The sequence below is a fragment of the Oryza glaberrima genome, chromosome 1 (assembly GCF_000147395.1).
Source record: "Oryza glaberrima chromosome 1, OglaRS2, whole genome shotgun sequence".
Taxonomy (NCBI): Eukaryota; Viridiplantae; Streptophyta; class Magnoliopsida; order Poales; family Poaceae; genus Oryza; species Oryza glaberrima.
This window is the reverse complement of record NC_068326.1, coordinates 19429657-19440061: the sequence shown is the minus strand read 5'-3', so window position 1 is coordinate 19440061 and position 10405 is coordinate 19429657. Positions and strand designations below refer to the sequence as shown.

Here is a 10405-nt window from a genome sequence, read left to right as displayed (position 1 = left end):
ACTCCCGGTTGTTCTCATCAACCAGGACTAAATATCTTTTCCCGCTATTTCCAAATTCTTTTTAAACCCGGTTAGGGTTAAGAACCGGGACTACTGATAAGCGCACTGAATATTATTTTCCATTACATATGTCTTTCTAAAATAGAAGATAATACATTAAAATTATTTAAAGTACAAAGATTAATGACAATTACTTCGAAAAATTATTGTTGTCTGTAATAAATTAAGTGGATAAAACGTAATAAGCAAATATATGAGTTAAAATTAATAAAAATTCTAATAATCATATATACTTAGCATATGAATGATATTATTAAATTGGTAAAAACTCTAATTAACATATGTATATACATACGGCATGATTTAAAATTAATAAAAATTGTAATCATCATATATACTTAGCATAGGAATTATATTAAATTAATTGTTAAAAACTCTAATTAAGATATGTAAATGCCACATGCATGATTTAAAAATTTTAAAAATTCGAATAGTCATATATAATTAGCATATGAATGATACTAAATTAAATTGTGAAAAACTCTAATTAACATATGTAAATGCCACATGCATGATTTGAAACTTTTAAAAAATCTCTAGTCAATTATAATTAGCATATGAATGATAGTAAATTAAATGTTAAAAACTCTAATTAACATATGAAATTGCCACCTGCGTGATTTAAAACTTTTAAAAATTGTAAGTATCGCATATAACTAGCATATACATGATTTAAACTTGTTAAAACCTCTAATAATCGTGCGTAATTAACATATGCCATACATCAATTGATTTATATGGATAATCAATACATCCAAAATAGTTTACATCGTCTACACAATAATTACGGCAATACATCGGCGGTGACGGTTGACCGCACGTACTTTCTCCTCACTATTGTTCCCTCCTTGTGATCGCTACGTGAGTAAGGGGTGTCTTCATTTGATAGGAGGATTCTAGGGTCAATCGTCACTGTGAAAGGGGGCTGCCCATCCAACTGATCGTAATCCTCGTTAGTCTTGTCCTCAACTCCGACGATTTTTCTTTTGCCTGGGAGAACCACGTGACGCTTAGGCTCGTCAGGCCCTCTGCCCTTCTTTCTTTTGCTAGACATGTCCTTCATGAAAAAGACTTGCGTTACATCATTGGCAAGGACAAAAGGTTCGTCCGAGTATCCAACCTTGTTAAGGTCAACCGTTGTCATCCCACTGTCATCAATCATTACGCCTCCACCAGTCAACCTAACCCATTGGCACCGGAACAGAGGGACCTTGAGAGGACCATAGTCAAGTTCCCATATGTCCTCGATGGCACCGTAATACGTGCCAGTTGTTCCATCGTGTCCCATGGCATCGACACGAACATCGCTGTTTTGGTTCGTGCTCTTCATGTCTTGGGCTCTCGTGTAGAATGTGTACCCATTGATCTCATATCCCTGGAATGTCGCGATCGACCCAGACGGTCCCCTCGCCAGGAAGGCAAGTTGTTGGTTGATCGACTCGTTACCCATGAGATGTTGTCGTATCCACGCGGGGAAAGTATCAATGTGATGCCGTGTAATCCATGCATCGGACTTACCGATGTTCCTGGCGCGATCTAGAGCCAAGTGCTCCTCGATGTAAGGAGTACAATGAAGATTGTTGCAGAACCGTGAAATGGGCTTTACAGAATAAATTATTGTCTACCGTCATTATTGCTTTCCTTCCGAGAGTTCCCTTTCCCCGTAGTCTCCCTTCATGGCGTGATTCAAGTACCCCGATTGGGCGAAGATCTTCGATAAATTCTACGCAAAATTCGATGACCTCCTCTGTTCCATAACCCTTGGCGATGCTTGCCTCTGGACGAGCACGGTTACGAACATACTTCTTCAGAACGCCCATGTACCTCTCGAAAGAAAACATGTTGTGTAGGTACACAGGCCCGAGAATACTGATCTCTTTCACAAGGTGACAAAGCAGATGCATCATTATATTGAAAAATGAAGGTGGAAATATCAACTCAAAACTGACGAGACATTGCTCCACATCATTCTGAAGGGCTTCTAATCTATCCGGATCGATGACCTTCTGCGAAATTGCGTTCATGAATGCACATAGCTTTGTTATTGTTGCCTAGATATTGTCTGGAAGGATACCCCTTATTACAACTGGTAGCAGTTGTGTCATCAACACGTGACAGTCATCAGACTTTAGGTTTGTGAACTTCTTCTCCTTCGTGCTTATTATTCGCTTGATATTCGTGGAGTATCCAGACGGTACCTTTATGCTCTCTAAGCATTCAAACATACTTTCCTTCTCTGCCTTGCTAAGAGTGTAGCTGGCTGGACTCATGTAATGGCTTCCTTTCTCCTTTGGTTCCGGGTGAAGGTCGCCGCACTGTTCCATATGCTTCAGATCATTACGTGCTTCCAGTGTATCTGTCGACTTTCCGTATACACCTAGGAGGCCAAGAAGGTTTACGCAAAGGTTCTTAGTGAGGTGCATCACGTCGATTGCGTGGCGTACGTCCAAGAATTCCCAATAGGGTAACTCCCAAAATATAGAGTTCTTTTTCCACATCGCCGCGTGACCATCTTCGCTATCTATAGGCTAGCTTCCATGCCCCTTTCCGAACACTACTTTGAGATCTTTAACCATAGCAAACACTGTTTCCCCGCTGCGATGTTTAGGCTTCGTACGGTGGTCAGCCTTATGTTCGAAGTGCTTGCCTTTCTTCCGTACCGGGTGGTTTGCTGCAAGGAATCGACGATGACCCATGTATACAACCTTCCTACAGTGCTTAAGATACGTACTTTCTGTTTCATCCATACAGTGAGTGCAAGCCTTGTACCCCTTGTTGGACTGTTCGGATAGGTTGCTAAGTGCAGGCCAATCGTTGATGGTTACGAACAGCAGCGCTCGTATGTTAAACTCCTCCTGTTTGTCCTCGTCCCACACGGGGACACCTTCCTTCTTCCACAACAGCTTAAGATCTTCGACCAGTGGTCTTAGGTACACATCAATGTCGTTACCAGGTTGCTTGGGGTCTTGAATAATAATCAGCATCATTATGTACTTCCTCTTCATGCATAGCTAGGGGGGAGGTTGTAGATACACATTGTAACGGGCCAAGTGCTATGGCCGCTGCTCATCTCTCCAAAAGTATTCATGCCATCCGTACTCAAACCAAACCGTATGTTTCGTGCGTCCTTTCCAAATTCTTTAAATTTTCTGTCGATGTTTCGCCACTGCGAACTATCGGCGGGGTGTCTCAGCATCCCGTCCTGTTGATGCTCTTCAGCGTGCCATCGCATCATTCTAGCATTCCCCTTGTTCCTGAACAAACGCCTTAGCCGTGGTATCATAGGGAAATACCAAATCACCTTAGCAGGAATTCTCTTCTTTGTTAGCTGCCCGTCAACTTCTCCTGGATCGTCTCGTCTAATCTTGTATCGTAGTGCTTTGCAAACAGGGCATGCTTCTAGGTTCTCATACTCCTCACCACGATATAGGATACAATCATTCGGACATGCGTGAATCTTCTGAACTTCCAGTCCTAGCAGGCAGACTATCATTCGGACATACGTTGTCTCGGGCAATTTGTTTCCCTCCGGAAGAATGTTCTTCACGAGTTTCAATAAATCGCCAAATGCCTTGTCACTAACCCCATTTTTTGCCTTCCATTGCAAGAACTCCAGAGTGGTATCCAACTTTTTGTGCCCCTGCTCACAACCTGGGTACAACGAAGTTCTGTGGTCCTCTAACATCTTGTCCAATTTATGGGCCCCCTTTTCACTTTCGCAGTCCTCCTTGGCGTCCTGCAACATCTGACCAAGATCATCCGCAACGTCGTTACCATCAGTATCCCTTTCCTCCTCGCCCGTTTGATTTCCTTCAAATCCAACGTACTGAGCAAAGTCCGAAATATTGTCGTCTTCCACTTCATCTTCTTCCATTTCAACACCTTGCTCTCCGTGGGATGTCCAACAGTTATAGCTTGGCATGAACCCCGACTCAAACAAGTGGAAATGAATAGTCCTGGATGCAGAATACTCCTTCTGATTCTTACACTTATTGCATGGACAACAAATAAAACCCCTTTGCCTGTTAGCTTCGGCCACTCTCAAAAAATAGTGCACGCCGTCAATAAACTCTTTGGACCGCCGGTCAACGTACATCCATTGCCGATCCATCTACATGAGTCGAAAAAAAATCGTACAAAAATAATTATTCTTACAATAATGACAGTCATACAATAATTATAAGATAATTACAAACTGTTTCAACAGTCATACAATAATGACATATCTTTATTCATACAAAAATCATAAAATATTATACCAAATAATTCTTATTTACTATTTCTAAAGTTTTAAACTAATTTTAATGTGTTTTACTTCTTTTATATTTCATTTTAGTTTGTTCTCTAGTATTCAAGATTAACTTTCACTATAGTTTTCCTTTTCAACTATTTTATAAAACCTTCTTTAGCAAATCAACTAAATTTCTATATATTCTTTCTTCTCCACACAAATTTTTTCCCTCATCAACTTACAACTAAATTTTGGAGACAAAAAAGTGTGCAAAACATAGCTGCAAATGTAATATGACAAAAAAAAACATTGGAGGATGAAGTTGCAAACCTTTTAGGCACCTCCGATTTGTATGTAATCACCAAAATAAATTCACTAGAAATTTTGGCATGACCTTCTCTCTTTTTTGAAGAAATTTTGAAGCTTGCTCGGGCAGCTGGAGGAGGAAGAAGACATATATATAGGGGTGGGACTTTAGTCCCAGTTGGTGTTACCAACCGGGGTTAAAGAGCCCCGAGATCTATAATCCCGGTTGGTATTACCAACCGGGACTAAAGTTACGATCTTTAGTCCCGGTTGGTGTTACACCAACCGAGACTAAAGATCCCGGGGGGGCCTGACAGGCCCTGACAGCATTTGAACCGGGACTAAAGATCAAATATGCCTATTACCCTTTTTAACCGGGACTAAAGATCATCTTTAGCCCCGATTTTTATTGCATCCGGGACTATTGTGGAATTCGGCCGACCGACGAAAGATGGTTTTTCCACCAGTGAACATAAAGAATCTCATGAAAGAATCACATATTCATTAACTAATAATGAGTTATCTATTTCAAGGAACAATATCGGATAAATATTTAAATATAGTATGTGATACAATCATCTCTATGATTGCCTCTAGTGCATATCACTAACAGGCTGGAGGAGGGTTCGTCTGTGAAAACCATTCCTGTAGTAGTGACGGTCCAAATCCAACACGTTAGGGAAAATATCTTCATGCATTTCGTGAAGAGAGAGATGTATAATGTACAGACGAGCAGGGTCCCAGTGCAACCCAGAGAAAAAATTCAATTGTGAAGGGGAAAAAAAATCTCCATAGTTTTAGCAAGAGTAAATTGTATTGCCGGTACACGAACTTGTCAGGTGGATGCAATTTAGTGCACGAACTTGCAAAGTGCTTGTTTTAGTGCATGAACTTGTCTAGTGCATGTGGAGGAAGGCGAAAAAGACACTACATGTCTAATCTTATTGATTTAGAAGCAGATTAGGATACTATGTAAACATATATATGAGAATGTTGCTATTAGACATACACCTCTTCAATGAGTAAAAAATAGAATAGGATATAGTGATAGGAGAAAAGGATTAAAAATTCGAACAATGATATAAGGTTTAGAAATATATATAATTCATCGTTTCCATGATGAAGGATAAAGTAGAGACCAAATTTATAAATATTGTATTTCTTATGTATACTCACTACACGTACGCACGTTAGATCCTAATCAACATCAGCTTCGTAAAATTAACATTGCCAAGTTATTTTGGTCCTCGTTCACACGAACTAGACAAGTTCATGTACTGAAACAAACATTTTATAAGTTTATGCACTAAATTGCAGCCACACAACAAGTTTTTTATCGCCAATGCAATTTATCCGATTATAATTAAATGCCATGCATGAGAGCTAGTAATTGGCTAGCTAGTAATAAACGTATATGTAATCAGGGATCAGAGTTAATTGGGAAGGAGAGTTATGATTGACCGCATTTTTAAGTTACTATTAAGTTATTCGTGGATGGAGTTGATGGATTCGTGGATGGAATTGATGGATTATTAACTTTATTGTAGTAATTGTTTGGTTATTTATGTTGAAAAATGATTGATTATTAATATTAAAGTGTTAAATTAAACATTATATATGAAAAACCTAATAAATAATAGTCCAGAAAAAGTGGTATATACAATGTAGTAGATGATTTTTTTTAAAAAAAAGTAATTTTGGAAGTTTAAAACAAATAATCCGTGGTAACCATTTAATTTGATGGATATACAGGAAAATAGAGAGAGAGAAATGTAAGTTAACAAGAAGGATTAATTACTCAAACTCAACAGGATCGGAATTTTTTTTTTTACACCTAGGTGGGTATATATATATATATATATGATACTTCCTCCATTCAAAATAAGTTGACATTATAGTACGGGAAGTGATATATTTTAGTGTTACAAATCTGATCAGGTAGAAACCTGTCAAGATTTATACAGTACTATGATATGTCACATTATTTACTAGATTAATTTATTTTGAGATGAAGGAAGAAGTAATTAATCAACCCTACTAAAAAATGTCATCAATATCAGTTGAAAAACGTCATCTCTACCCAAAAATATTTTTAATACTCCTACCATCCTTTCATGCCTCTTCCGTGTTGGATGTAGACATTAGGCCATTTCCAACCCAATGACTAGGATGGTGTCCATAGTATTAAATAGGCTGCCACCTAGGATAGAAAATGATGTGGCAAGTAAATAAATGAGGAAAGAGAATGAAACCATGTCTTGCATGAGGCAGAGACATAGTTTCAACACAATATTGAAGACATCATGTAAAATAAGTAGCATTAAATTTAAGTATGGATAGTTGTGTTTGCATTGGAAGAGTAGTGTCTAGTACTAGTTTCTTGATGATGTAGAGTTTATGTAAACTATGTCTAGTGTCTTGGGTTGAGAATGGCCTTAACACTCCTAACATCTTTATCGGTGTATATATGAAATCTCAACCACTAGTACCTATCTTTTCAAGTCAAATATAATCCTTTTCATGGGGGAGTTCAAATCTGAGATCTCCCCCGCGTGTGCACCTATATTTTGCCAACACACATACAATCCTATTAGAAAATGAATATTGTGTTCCTTTTGAGGTTTCCTAACTGAGATTTGAATCATAGATTTGAGTATGGAAAAGAATTCAAATAAAAACACTGTCAATGATAAAATCGTAGTTGTCATCAAGAGCTACAATTTTCATATACACTTTATCGCAGTTCGAGTTTGTATGAAAAAGTTAAGTTCACATCTGAAACCGACATTAATATGACTAGGGTCATTAGTATCAAGTCCTAAGAATACCTGGCCTTGATGTGAGTTGTATCAGTGTCGGGTATCATGATATAACCTGGCCCTGATGATATTTCCCGCCAAAAAGCCATCCCAATGTAGGATCGAATCATAATAACTAAGCCAACCAGAAGGGGGTGAATGGTCGGTATTCCCAAAAACCAAAACTTTTAGCGGAAATAAAAGTTACCCTTGAATTCGACGGATCGCGGTCTGATCGAAGTAGTTATGCCGGTCTGACCGCCTGATGAACGTCGGTCTGACCGATGTAGATCAATCGGTCGAACTGCCGAAATCACCTGCCGCTGCCTGTCGCCGCCGCCGGTCTGACCGGCAGTGCCGGTCAGACCGCCGCCTTGTCACTGGTCTGACCGCCGATGAGTTGCCGGTTAGACCGCTGCACCCGAGAAAATACAAATCGAGGAACTCTTGAAGTGGATGACGACTATATTGATTCTCTCTGTGTTTACAAAGTGCACCAACAACACTCCTTACAAAAATCTTGAGTAAACTCGAAACCCTAACTAAACTATCAACTCAATGCTCTCAAAAGCGATACCGGGAAGCCTCTCTCTATTTATACCCGAGGTAGGCAGCCTAAAGCCATGAACCAAACTCATACTAGAAGTCCTAATCCCTCTAGGAAACCTTCTCGTATAAGAAACAAACTTTACATAACCACTCATACCAAATTTGGACTCTTTCCAGATTCGACTCCGCATCCCATACGCACACAATACCTCCATCGTATGCCATATGGAACCTTCACCATCCACATACATTGAACTCTAGCCTTAGTATCCGGCATGATCTCTGACCACCCTGGACGTCGTCTTATCCCCAAGCTGACTACCGGTCCGTCATCGCAAATATTCTCCCGGCATCTCGAGTCACCTACACATAGAAGAAACAAAGAAACCATATTCCGAGACCAAGCTATCCCCAACTTGACTCATTGTTAGCAAACAACAGTATTACATACGCATAGTATCCATCTAGAAGTCATATTCATGAAACAATCACGGATATACAAACAAACAGCCCAAAACCGAAACCGACACAGCATCGGCCGGTCAGACCACGGGCTGGCCGGTCTGACCGCTCGATCACCGCCGGTCTGACACGGCATACACAGCCCGGTCTGACCGGACCCAAATCCAGTAGTATCCTGTAGATCACCTGTGAAATCCAATCATCTCCAAAACCACTTGGCAAATAAATTCCAAATATCAAAACCAATAATCTCCAATGCCAATTGTTCATCACAGAATAATAATCAAAAACACCTTTGATTTTACAATCTCCCCCCTTGATGAACACATTGGCAAACCCATCAAAAATGTTTTGTTGTTTGGAAAAAAGTGGTAAAAAGCACACTTCGTTCAAATGTACACATTGTGCTAAAAAATCCAAAAGAAAACTTCTCTCACTTTTGAAAAGAAGTAAATTCCCAATTGAACCAAAAACATGCTATTCTCAAACACTCTCCAAAAATTCATCTTTTCTTCCAAAAACTCATCACTTCTCCCCCTTTTGACGATGATTTTATCAAGCATAGGAATTATATTCATTAATGTATAAGAGCTTAGCATACATATAGCATATCAAGTCATGTGTTGCAATAAAACGAAGATGAACCCATCTATAATATAGCAAGCATGCATTAAAGTATAATCATGAAACGAAGATTTTACAATCAAGCTTAAATCAACAATTAAAATTCATGATTTCCTACGATTTATAATGCAACATATCAACAAGCACATAGGTTGAAAATTAAACACTATACACATATACCTATTGCATTTATCACTCTTTCTCAAATTAGCTTTAGCACAAAACAACCAAGAGAATTTTTAAACCTTTTCTTTTCTTAGCCTTTTTGCTCATTTTTTTCTTGATTATTCCGGGTACGTCCCTGTCGTCAAGACCGTTTCCAGGGATTCAACACCCATTATTTTGCTCACATCGAATACGTCTTTGCCGTCAAGACTGTTTCCAAGGATTCGGTATTTATTTTTTTTCATAATTTTATTCTCTTTGCACAATGAGCAATTACAAAACTATTTGAGGAATAACAATTCAATAAAGCATATATATAAAGCATTTATAAATCAAACCATATGCTAGCATCAATATTGCACATTTGCTCAATTCAAATATAGAATTTAAGTGTCATGCATTATCTCCCTTAAAAGCAAAATCTAAGCCTCATAAAAATACTAGAATACATACAAGCTATGCTAGAGACAAATAAACCTTCATATTGCTAGCATGAACAAGAAAATACCATATGTACAAAAAAAAGCTCTCTTTTTCATTTTTTCTCAATGTCATATTTTTGCTTGATAAAACCATGAGGTACAAACTCCCCCTCAAATCATGCCAAAAGGATGAATTATTCCCAATTCACCACGAAGAAAAGCAAATCGATTAGAATCCAAAGGTTTAGTGAAAATACCAGCAAGTTGCAACTTTATGTCCAAAAACTGCAATTCAACATCTCCCTTCTCAACATGATCCCTCAAAAAGTGAAAGTGAATATCAATGTGCTTTGTGCGTGAGTGGTGAACAGGATTCTTAGCAATGTTTATAGCACAAGTATTATTACGAAAGAGAGGTACTTTCTCAAAAGTAAGACCATAATCTTTCAAAGTAGAAATAAGCCAAAGAATCTGTGAACAACAACTAGCAGCAGCAACATATTCAGATTCAGCAGTTGATTGAGCAACACTAGATTGTTTCCTAGAAGACCATGCAATCAATGATGTATAAGATAATGACAATGTTCCACTAGTACTTTTCGTATCAATTCTACAACCACCAAAATCAGCATCTGAATATCCACTCCAGCATATAGAAGATGAAGTAGAATACCAAATTCTAAACTCAAGTGTATGATTCAAATACCTCATTATTCGCTAGACTGCTTGACAATGTGAAGCACGAGGAGAAGCTTGAAAACGTGCACACAAACACACAGCAAATTGTA

At 38.5% G+C, this 10405-nt stretch overlaps 1 pseudogene; it reads right to left on the bottom strand.

Annotated features, from left to right (window-relative positions):
• Nucleotides 1-865: 865 nt before the first annotated feature.
• LOC127770626 (uncharacterized) lies at nt 866-4156 on the bottom strand (annotated as a pseudogene).
• Nucleotides 4157-10405: the final 6249 nt, after the last annotated feature.